Genomic DNA, 12,142 nt, shown 5'->3' on the forward strand with positions numbered 1-12,142 from the left:
ACCCCTAGTGAAAATGGGTCCTGAAGATTGGGTCCTTAAAGGTACAAAATTGGTAATAAATACATAAAAGCAAAAATTAAAAATCTAGAGTAGAGTTTGGAATTTCAAAAATACGACGTTAAAGAAAAGAAGAAGGAAAAGAAAGAGAGAAAGAACGAACAAACAAAAACAAACAAGGTCATAAAAATTATAAAGAAAGTACAGGTACAAAATTGATAACTAATACCAGAAGTTTAAAAATTAAAAATCTAGAGTAGAGTTTGGAATTTCAAAAATACAATGTTAAAGAAAAGAAGAAGGAAAAGAAAGAGAAAAAACGAACAAACAAAAACAAACAAGGTTATAAAATTATAAAGAAAGTACAGGTACAAAATTGATAATTAATACCAGAAAGCAAAAATTAAAAATCTAGAGTAGAGTTTGGAATTTCAAAAAAATACAATGTTAAAAAAAAAAAAGAAAAGAAGAAAAATAAAGAGAGAAAACAAACAAACAGATACTGAACAATGTCACAAAAATTATAAAGAAAATACAGGTACAAAATTGATATCAAATACCAAAAAGCATAAATTAAAAATCTAGAGTAAAGTTTGGAATTTCATATATACAATGTTATATAAAAAAAGAAGAGAAAGAAACAGAGAAGAAGAAAAAAAAAAAGTCACAGAAATTATATAAAAAAAAAACTATAGGTACAAAATTGATAACATATACCAAAAAGCTTAAAATTAAAAATCTAGAGTAGAGTTTGGAATTTCAAAAATACAATGTTAAAGAAAAGAAGAAAAAAAAAAAACAACAACAAAAAAAAAAACAAGGTCAAAAAATTATAAAATATATATATATGAAGTTTGCTGAAGAAGAAGAAAAAATAGGGTCTTTTTTTTTTTTTTTTTTTTTTTTTTGCAAAGTAATAGGTTATAAAAGTGAAAATTAAAGGAACAATAGAGGACTTAAAATTTTTTTTTTTAATTAAAAAAAAAAAAAAGAAAGAATGATCGTAAAAATAATAAAAATATATCTAGGACTTTTTTTTTTTTTTTTTTTTTTGTGGGTGTTGTGGGTTCAGTTCATTTTTGGCTAGTTCCTTGGTCAGATTTATATTTCTCAAGATCTATAGGCCCCTTCCTATGTAGTCCGTAGTAACCACAGGGTTTTGATCTATTGCCTGTAGCTTCCAAGGCGTTTCCCTCTGTTATATCTTCTTCTGTTTGCTAGTCTCTTCAGTATCTGGTTTCTGCCCTGACTCAAAGGGCACGGTGGGATTTTTTTTTTTTTTTTTTTTTTTTTTTAGGCTTACTTGTTCAGTCGCGCTGTGGGGAGGGAGGAGGGATGCTGCAAACAAATAACACTGGCGTGGGCTCGCAGTGCCTCAGCCACCCTGGGTCTGCCCCGCTCACGGCGCGTGTAGCCTCCCCTGTCCACACTGCTCGGACTCTAGGTTGTTCCGCCGGGAACAATCCGAGGCTGGCCCTGGGCTGCATGCACCTCCCAGGTCCAAGCCGCCAGGTTCAGGCACTCGGGTAGTCCTCAGAGGCGCAGACTCAGTTGGGCCTGCATTTTGTGCTCTTCCCAGGTCCGAGCGCCAATTTGCTCTTCCCAGGCGAGCGCCAATGCTGCGACTTATCGCCTCCCCCGCCACTCGGTTATCTGGATGTAAAACCGCGCACCTTCTCAGGCAGATGTTGACCGTCCAGACCCCAAGAAGTTTTAGTTAGCAAAGAAGCCTGCTTGCAGTTTTATAGATAATGTCTCTCTGGGGCTGCGATTGCCCCCTTCCCGCTCTGGCTGCCTGTCACCGGGGGAAGGTCTGCAGCCGCTATCTCTGCTCAGTCCTTTGTTTCGTCGCGCGGCCCGGCGGTCTTAGGTTAGGGCTGGCTTTTCGCGTGGTAGGTATCCCACAGTCTGTTTTGCTAGCCCAAATTATTTTTCGCCAGACAGCGCTCAGGGTATTCAGGCCAAATTCTTACTCTCAGCGATGCAGCCCACGCGCCGCGCCTCCCTGCCCAGCCCCGTCTTGCTAATGGCGGATGCAGGCATCTGCGCTGCTTCTCTGCTGGGGAGTTACTGTAGGGCCTGCGCAATCTGCGCAGTTTTAAATTGTTCATTTATTTTTTCTCCCTGTTATGTTGCCTCTGTGCTTCCAAAGCTTGGCACAGATTCGCAGTGAGAAGGTTTCCTGATGTTTGGAAACTCTCTCTTTTAAGATTCCCTTCCCGGACGGAACTCCGTCCCTCCCTCTTTGTCTCCCTTTTTTTTGTTTTTAATATTTTTTCCTACCTCCCCTCGAAGAGTTGGGTTGCTTCTCTGGGTGCCCGATGTCCTCTGCCGGCACTCAGAAGCTGTCCTGTGGAATTTACTCGACGTTTAAATGCTCTTTTGATGAATTTGTGCGGGAGAAAGTGTTCTCCCCGTCCTACTCCTCCGCCATCTTGGCTCCTCCCCCTGTATCTTGTTTCTTAACTATTAGAGCACATCAATTATATTAATTGTATTATTCAAATTATTTGACTTCTTACATATTTGTTTTCACTATCCTGGCAATTTCCTGAAAGACATGCAAAAACACTCATAATTAATGCATCTTAGTAGGTTTTTTAACTTTTATAATATGAACAACAGCTCCAATAACTATAAAAATGCAAAAGAGGTAAATAAGATGGATTTATAGATGGATAGCAGAAAGATGGATAGGTATTTAATAAAGCAAGTAAAACAAAATGTTGACTGTAGACTCTTGATAGTTGCATATTCAGGTGTTCACTGTATAATTCTTTCAACTTTTCTGTTTGAATATTTTCATAATAAACTGTTCAAGAGAAACAAAATTTTAAAACCAACTTCACAGATGTGTACTTTAAGAATGCCCACCAACTAAAGAGCTCAAAGCAAGTTAACTTGCCTTCATCACCCACAGGTATTATGGAATGAAGTTGATACAAGAAAATGTAACACCGCTGTCTTACATATAAACACTCAAAATCTAGCTAGACCTTTTCAGGGGTGGCAGCGAGCACGGACAGAGCGCCATGAAGGCCTCAGGCACAATTCAAGAGTACAAGACGGCAGGGCCGTGCCTGCCTGACTCCCAGGCTCCGCAGGTCGCTTCTCTGTTGCAGGCGCGTGAAAATATATGTGCCTGAGCACGATGTTGCCAAGTCCCCCTTCTGGTACTTTGTGTCTCCGCTGAGGAAGATGAGGTCCTCAGGGGAAAAGGTCTACTGTGGACAGGGAAATCACCGCCGCCGGTGAAGAACTTTCGCATCTGGCTGCGCTATGACTTAATCACAGCTGGAACCGGCCCCCCTGCACGTGGCACCATGCCCAGGCCCACTCAATCCAGGTCATGAAGGTGGAGGAGGTCGCAGCCAGCAAGTGCGCAGATCAGCAGTTCCACGACTGCCAGACCAAGTTCCTGCTGCCCCACCCCGTCCTCCATCACCAGCACAAGCCAGGCTTCACCACCAAGAGGCTAACCTTCTCTTAGGTGCAGGCCTTCTCTGTTGCTGCTGCTGCTGCTGCTAAGTCGCTTCAGTCGTGTCCGACTCTGTGCGACCCCAGAGACGGCAGCCCACCAGGCTCCCCCGTCCCTGGGATTCTCCAGGCAAGAACACTGGAGTGGGTTGCCATTGCCTTCTCCAATGCATGAAAGTGAAAAGTGAAAGTGAAGTCGCTCAGCTGTGTCAGACTCTTAGCGACCCCATGGACTGCAGCCCACCAGGCTCCTCCATCCATGGGATTTTCCAGGCAAGAGTACTCTGTCCCTAGGTCGGTCCAAATAAAACTCACTGGGAAATCCGAAAAATAAAATAAAATCCAGCTGGAATGGTATCAGCAATTAACACTTATTTAACCTTTACTCTGTGCCAGAACATGTATTGTCTCATTTTTATCTTCAGGACAGCCCTATGAGGCAATAACTAATATGACCATTTTATAGTGAGAAAACTGAGGCTCCTAAAAGTGAAGGAGGCTTTCTAAGTCTGGACAGCCTCTCGTGGGCAAAGTCAGAGTTCACACTCAGATCCACGTGACTCTAGGACTAACACTGGTCAGCCATAAGACTCTGCAGACCTGCTGTGTCAACACTGGCCGCTATTACAAGCAGCTGCTGAGCACCAAAAGTGAAGGAAGTCTGAATTGAGATGTGCTCAGAGTATGAAAGACACACCAAATTTCTAAAATTCGAAACAGGAAAAAAAGGAAAGAAAATATTTCTGATCATTTTTAATGTTGTGTGTTGAATCAGTATTTTGTATATATTGAGTTAAATAAAACATATTTTTAATTAATTTTAACAATTACTATTGTGAAATAGAAAATCTCCTACCATATCAATAAACAAGGATATAACAGTCATCAGTGATTCCAGGCCTCCAAACGTGAATGAGGACTCCCAAAAGAGAACACAATGCCTGCGATCCAGCAGATGCCACCAACCCTCACAGTGATTGCTGAGGAGCTGGGGGTGGGGGGATGTGATAAATCAAAAAGACAGGACACTGGCCCCAGATAGCTGAGATGTATGTGAAAGAAATGACTTCGATAATCCCAGACTCTTGCATTTTCCCAGACATAGAAGAGTGCTAAACTCCTTAACTTGATATCTGATTTTCCTTACAAAAACCTATGATGTTCAAACTGCCTGCCTCTTTTGTTGCAAACCTGTATATAGCCTGACACTGTCTTCTGCCTTCTCAAAGCAGTCTCCCACGGCCACTTGAAATGCTATTTCTAGAGCTTGGAGTCCTAACATTCCCACCAAATAAAATAATTCTCTACTTTCAGATTGTGACTACCTTTTTAGTTGACACTAGAAATGTTTTAATTGTGTTTGTAGCTCACATTAAATTTCTACTGAATGTGAAATTCCAGTCTACACCTATCTGACTACACCTATCTGACTCTGAAATGAATTGTTTTGCATTTCTTTCCTCTGTTTGACTCAAACCTCCTTGTGACAAAAATAATACAAAAGGGGTTGGTGAAAAGAATCACCTTAGGCACACATATTGCCAGCCTGAACTCAAAGGAAGGAGGACAGTATTGTCATAGGAGGGGCAGTAGGGGCAGGCATGCTTGGACTGGCAGGCAGGTGACATGGAAGTACTTGTTTTAGCTACAGGAGGGGTTCTCATGTGAAGATCAAATAGACGAGCACATACTAGGCCTCTCCTACATTACAAAAGACCATCCATTGTGGGGTTTGCTATTTAGTGAATGCCTGCTACATACACACTTCTCTAATCTTGCCCGGATTCACAGAGATTCATGGTGGTTTAAAAACATTGATTTTCCCTCCACTGCACTGAAGTGTGAAAAGAGGTAAGAGTAGAACCCCAGAGCAAGTAAGATAAGACAATGCCTCTGCTGATACACCTGGCCCCTTGTCTCAAGCCCCAGAGCCCTGCGGCCCCATCACAGAAATCTGAGCTCACGCTCAGGCCAAGACTGGACACGTTAGGGGAAGTAACAGTGTTAGGTATATTAGTGCCAGATTGTGAATTCCTTTGGAGTCCATCCTGAAGGAAATGGGAAACCACTGAAGATACAGTAATGGGAGGCAAATTAACATCAGGTTGGCAAAAGGGACAGGATCATGGAATTTAATAGAAAAAGACTGAAACCTTTGCTACTTTTCCAGGAGTGCTTGCCAAATGTGACACTTCAGCAGGATGGGAGATGGCTACACACCACCAGAAAGGGCCTCTGGTGGGACTTCTGACTCCTTCATCTAGACATTGAATTTCACCCTAACCCTATTTCTAATGTCCTTTCCATTCCTAAAATTCCCTGACCCTGTCACGCTGTAATGCCATGGTTGTTTTCTGTTCATTTTTCCACGTTTTTGGAAAGGAACAAGCGATAGAATATTTAGTGTTATATGTAACCATCCAAATGCACAACAAATATTTCTGTTCCAATCATCCTAGCTACATCTTCTGTCATACAGAAATAATATTACATCCATTCTATGTTTCAAGATGAATGAAATTGTCCAAAATTTCACAGACGTTGTGGTTGGCAACCCAAACTAAACTGCCTTTTTAATCCCTTTTTGTAATTGAAGTGTAACAGATTTACAACGTCGTATTAGTTGCGGGTGTACAGCACGGTGATTCAGTAAGTAGATATTCTTTTTCATATTCTTTTGTTATTCATTATTACAAAATATTGGGGTTTCCCTAGTAGCTCGGTCAGTAAAGCATTCACCTGAAATGCAGGAGACCTAGGTTTGATCCCTGGGTCAGGAAGATCCCTTGGAGTAGGAAATGACAATCAACTCCTGTCTTCTTGCCTGAACAATTCCACAGACCTGTGGAGCCTGGGGGACTACAGACATGACTGAGTACACATACATAGACACACACAAAAATATGGAATATAGTTCCCTGGTCTCTACAAAAACTAAATTGGTTTTAATGAAATTAAACAGCCAAGAGCAGAATGACAGAACACATCATGTCCTCTAACCTAATCCTTGAAACCATTCCCACTAAGTTGCCAAAGTGGTTTTCCAGATTTGTAGATTATTATCTTTATCACAATTGCCTCACAACCACACTCATGATAGAAGGCTTTCACGGGGTGTGAGGAGTTCTGCTGGCTACCTTTCATAATGACTTTCTAACACAACTCTGCAAATTGGGCCTTAGTGGGCCTTCATTACACAGATAGGAAAACTCAAGTTCAGAGACTTTTGTCCCTCACCCTAAAATGGCATCTCTCCAGAACCTCCTGCCATCTAAGACCTCCACACAGACACCCAAATATTGAAAGATGGTTTTCATATGCCCCACCCTCCCCCTGAATTCTCTCAAAGCTGAAAACACTCTGCTCCTTCCACTATCCCCCATGATTCTGTATCCTTTCTTGATCCCAGCCACCTTCCAGGGAGCTCTCCCCACTCACGTCCCACCCTCCACCCAGTTATTACTGTTGTTGATCTAATTGGCATCCACTCCATACCTTTATCCAATTTATTGGCAAGAAGGAAGAGCAGCACACAAGGCAGCACAGCACGTGTACTCAGCTGTGGAAGCTCCTAAGTTCTGGGGCCAGTTCTGTCACCTGCTAACACTGTGCTGTGGAAGTTCCTAGGTTCTGGGGTCAGTTCTGTCACCTGCTAACACTGTGCTGTGGAAGTTCCTCAGTTCTGGGGTCAGTTCTGTCACCTGCTAACACTGTGATTAGAATCACAGTACTGAAAACTCAGTTTCCGTACCTGTGAAGTAGAAAATTATCAGTACTCCATCCCAGAAAAGTGGGGATACAGGAAGGATTCAACAAAGGAAAAAGTCAAATAGGGCAGAGGCAAGAAGTGACCTTGACTGGAGAGAAGACAAGTTCAAATTCCAGCACGCTGCAGGAAAAGCTGTACAGTGTAGCATTAAAAAACAGAGTGTCCAGCCAACACCCTAGGTTCAAGTCTTAGGGCTTCCTTGGTTTCCTCTTCTGTTTAACAAGGAGAATAAGTGCATCTACCTCACTTAAAGAAGCTGCCTCATGGATCCTGACTAGGAGCCCCATTAAGACAAAACCCAAACTTTTTCAGCTAATTTGTTAGTGGGTGAGGTACCTATAATTCAAATACAAGCTTCAGTACTTGAGAAGGCTTGCTTCTTAGAATTCATTTAGTTTATCAGTCAAAAAATATGTGTTTTCACTGCTATATCTAAAATGGATAACCAACAAAGATCTACTATATAGTACATGGAACTCTGTTCAGTGTGACGTGGCAGCCTGGGTGGGAGGGGGGTTTGGGACAGAACAGATACTTGTATATGTGTGGCTGAGTCCCTTTGCTGTCCACCTGAAACCATCACAACACTGGTAATCAGCTATAGCCCAATACAAAATACACAGTTTAAAAAAAAAAAACTTTTATCATTGCAATGAAAAGAATAAAATACTTAGGAATATATCTACCTAAAGAAACAAAAGACCTATATATAGAAAACTATAAAACACTGGTAAAAGAAATTAAAGAGGACACTAATAGATGGAGAAATATACCATGTTCATGGATCAGAAGAATCAATATAGTGAAAATGAGTATACTACCCAAAGCAATCTATAGATTCAATGCAATCCCTATCAAGCTACCAACGGTATTTTTCACAGAGCTAGAACAAATAATTTCACAATTTGTATGGAAATACAAAAAACCTCAAATAGCCAAAGCTATTTTGAGAAAGAAGAATGGAACTGGAGGAATCAGCCTGCCTGACTTCAGGCTCTACTACAAAGCCACAGTCATCAAGACAGTATGGTACTGGCACAAAGACAGAAATATAGATCAATGGAACAAAATAGAAAGCCCAGAGATAAATCCACGCACCTATGCACACCTTATCTTTGACAGAGGAGGCAAAAATATAGAATGGAGAAAAGACAATCTCTTTAACAAGTGGTGCTGGGAAAACTGGTCAACCACTTGTAAAAGAATGAAACTAGAATGCCTTCTAACACCATACACAAAAATAAACTCAAAATGGATTAAAGATCTAAACATAAGACCAGAAACTATAAAACTCCTAGAGGAGAACATAGGCAAAACACTCTCCGACATAAATCACAGCAGGATCCTCTATGACCCACGTCCCAGAATATTGGAAATAAAAGCAAAAATAAACAAATGGGGCCTAACTAAACTTAAAAGCTTCTGCACAACAAAGGAAACTATAAGCAAGGTGAAAAGACAGCCTTCAGAATGGGAGAAAATAATAGCAAATGAAGCAACTGACAAACAACTAATCTCAAAAATATACAAGTAACTCCTGCAGCTCAATTCCAGAAAAATAAACGACCCAATCAAAAAATGGGCCAAAGAACTAAACAGACATTTCTCCAAAGAAGACATACAGATGGCTAACAAACACATGAAAAGATGCTCAACATCACTCATTATCAGAGAAATGCAAATCAAAAACCACAATGAGGTACCATTTCATGCCAGTCAGAATGGCTGCTATCCAAAAGTCTACAAGCAATAAATACTGGAGAGGGTGTGTAGAAAGGGAACCCTCTTACACTGTTGGTGGGAATGCAAACTAGTACAGCCACTATGGAGAACAGTGTGGAGATTCCTTAAAAAACTGGAAATAGAATTGCCATATGACCCAGCAATCCCACTGCTGGGCATACACACTGAGGAAACCAAAATTGAAGGAGACATGTGTACCCCAATGTTCATCACAGCACTGTTTACAATAGCCAGGACATGGAAGCAACCTAGATGTCCATCAGCAGATGAATGGATAAGAAAGCTGTGTGGTACATATACACAATGGAGTATTACTCAGCCATTAAAAAGAATACATTTGAATCAGTTCTAATGAGGTGGATGAAACTGGAGCCTATTATACAGAGTGAAGTAAGCCAGAAAGAAAAACACCAATCCAGTATACTAATACATATATATGGAATTTAGAAAAGAGACACAGATGTATAGAACAGTCTATGGACTCTGTGGGAGAGGGCAAGGGTGGGATGATTTGGGAGAAACATGTATAATTCAATGTTTGGCATTGAAACATGTATAATATCATATGTGAAATCAATCACCAGTCCAGGTTCGATGCCTGATACAGGATGCTCGGAGCTGGTGCACTGGGATGACCCAAAGGGATGGTATGGGGAGGGAGGTGGGAAGGGGGTTCAGGATGGGGAACACGTGTACACCCGTGGCAGATTCATGTTGATGTATGGCAAAACCACTACAATATTGTAAAGTAATTAGCCTCCAATTAAAATAAATAAATTTATATAAAAAAAAACTATGTGTTTAGCACCTTCAGTGTTCCAGATATTATTCTAAGCCAATGCAAAAATAAACAAATAAATAAACATGCCTAACCTCATGCAGTTTACATTCTAACAAGAATAAGCAGTGGATAACAAATAGACAAACCATATATGATGCCAGAAGGGATAAGTAAGCACTATAGTATAAGAAACAAAGCAGCACAAAGGAGTGGGGAGAAAGGCTGAGTATTAAGGAGAGTCAAATTGGACCTTACAGAGAAAACGATATCTAGGCAAAAGCTCGAAGGAATACATCTGGGGAGGAATATTCCAGCAAGAGTTACCCTAAAGCATGAACCTTCTTGATGGATACGTGCCTGGTGTCCCAGAGGAATAGCAAGGAGTCCATGGGGGAGAGACTGGAATGAGGGAGGGACAGAAGGTCACAGAGATGCAGGAGCCAGACTGTGGAAGGAGGTCAGGACAGCGGGATGGATTTTAGCCTCTGTTCTCAGGGAGCTGAGAGGCATTGCAGATTTTGAACGTAAGAGGTCCTTGAGTGCTCTGACATTTTAAAAGGATCATTCCAGTTGCTCCATTGAGAGGAGTCTATAATACAGCAAGGGTGAAGGAGGGGAATCTGTTTAGAAGCTCTTAGAATAATCCTTAGGAATGAAGTAGCAGTGTCTCGTACTAAGTGGCAGCAGAGGAGGAGGTAAGTGGTTGGATTCTGGACTTCCGTTTTACTTTTTTTTTATTGTGGTAAAATACATATAATATAAAATTTACCATTTTAACCTTTTAAGTGTACAGTTCAGTGGTATTAAAAACATTCATATTATTGTGCAACCATCACCATCATCTATTCCCAAACTCTTTTTATCTTGCAAAACTGAAATTTGGATATCTTTTGAAAGTGAAGACAACCAGGCTTCCTGACAGATGGTGCATCTTTGATCCTATAAGCATATCTATTTCAAACAGTACGTGGCCCAGGAAGTCAACTGCTGGGTTGCGGAAATTACTTTCACTGAATTGATCTGTTGAAGATGTTTCTATAGAGAACCCAAGGGCTTCAAGTTTAGGTTTTCAGAGTATGGCTACCTCTTGTGTACATCCAACTCCACCTTATTATCCAGAAGGTCACGGAGGCTCTCCATCACACTTTGTTAGAAATCACCTGACAGTTTACGCAGGGTTAAGACACGATGGCACTAGAGGTAAAGAACCCACCTGCCAATGCAGGAGACATCCCTGGGTCAAGAAGATCCCCTGGAGATGGGAATGGCAATCTGCTCCGGTATTCTTGCCTGGAAAATTCCATGGTCAGAGGAGCCTGGCAGGCTACTGTCCATGGGGTCACAAATAGTCGAACATGACTGAAGCCACTTAGCATGCACAAGACATAACTAGATGCTCAAATCTGTCACCAAAGGAGCTTGAAAGGCTGGGTGTCTTCTGCTGGGTCCAGGAGTCATGGCTGGAGTATGGGCAGACAGGGATACTGAAACAAAACCCATCTTTGAAAACTAGGGCTGTAGCAACTGCAGGCAAGCCTTGGGCTGAGGAGAAATCACTTTCCTCCAAAGCATTGCTCCCTCTGGGTAGGGTAATATGGCCTGGAATAGGACCCATAATCTCCAACTCCCAAGGTTCTCCAGAACCCACCATGCATCAGCAGCCCCTGGGTCTCCTGCCCCATTCTGGCCCTGGCTCACCGTCTGCTTAGGTATGCACACCCAAAAATACAGTGATAGCTTGGAGCCAATGCAAGTCCCAAAGGACTAATTGAGGGGTTGGCAACATTGTTCTGTAAAGGGCCAGAGAAAAATATTTGAGGTTTTGTGGCATCTGTCATGACTTCTCAGCTCTGCTATTGTAGGTCAGAAGCAGCTAGAGTCAATATGTAAACAAATGAGCATGGCTGTGTGCCAAAAGCTTCATTTGTGGATACTGAAATTTGAATTTATATAGCTTTCTCATGTCTCAAAATATCATTTTCTTTTGATTTTTCTTCCAACCATTTAAAAATATAAAAACCATCCTTGTGTTTCTGGCCAAACAAAAACAGACAGTTGCTGGACTGGCTCATCAGCCACAGTTTGAGAAACTCTGGACTAAATCATGTGTCTTGAAGAGCCTTTGTAGCCACCAAGACAATCCTGAGGACCAGACCTCACTGCCCTGGCCCCATCTGGCTGCAGTGGAAGGGAGGCCCTGGCACCCCGCTCCCTCAGCTGGGCACCAAGGTGCAGGACTTGCTCATGGTGGCCATCTTTCTGCTATGGCACCAGCTCAGATGTAACAAGGGCACATCCACTGCTAATTCAGAGATGCCGCACAAATGAGAACAAGGCGCCTGCTCTTCATGACACTTTCCTGCCATCTGCTGGAA

The 12,142-nt window shown here is 41.8% G+C and overlaps 1 long non-coding RNA gene and 1 pseudogene across 2 annotated transcripts in view; one reads left to right on the forward strand and one right to left on the reverse strand.

Moving 5' to 3' along the window:
- The window catches only part of LOC138986074 (uncharacterized), a 147,431-nt gene extending 145,000 nt beyond the window's left edge, over positions 1 to 2,431 (reverse strand). For both annotated transcript variants that reach the window (XR_011462969.1, XR_011462968.1), the window contains exon 1: positions 2,281 to 2,431. This is a non-coding gene — a long non-coding RNA (uncharacterized lncRNA). The remainder of the gene's footprint in view (positions 1 to 2,280) is intronic.
- Positions 2,432 to 3,029: 598 nt separating this feature from the next.
- Positions 3,030 to 3,487, forward strand: LOC138986064 (large ribosomal subunit protein eL20 pseudogene; annotated as a pseudogene).
- Positions 3,488 to 12,142: the final 8,655 nt, after the last annotated feature.

The sequence above is a fragment of the Bos mutus genome, chromosome 28, assembly GCF_027580195.1.
Source record: "Bos mutus isolate GX-2022 chromosome 28, NWIPB_WYAK_1.1, whole genome shotgun sequence".
In the NCBI taxonomy this organism is placed as follows: Eukaryota; Metazoa; Chordata; class Mammalia; order Artiodactyla; family Bovidae; genus Bos; species Bos mutus.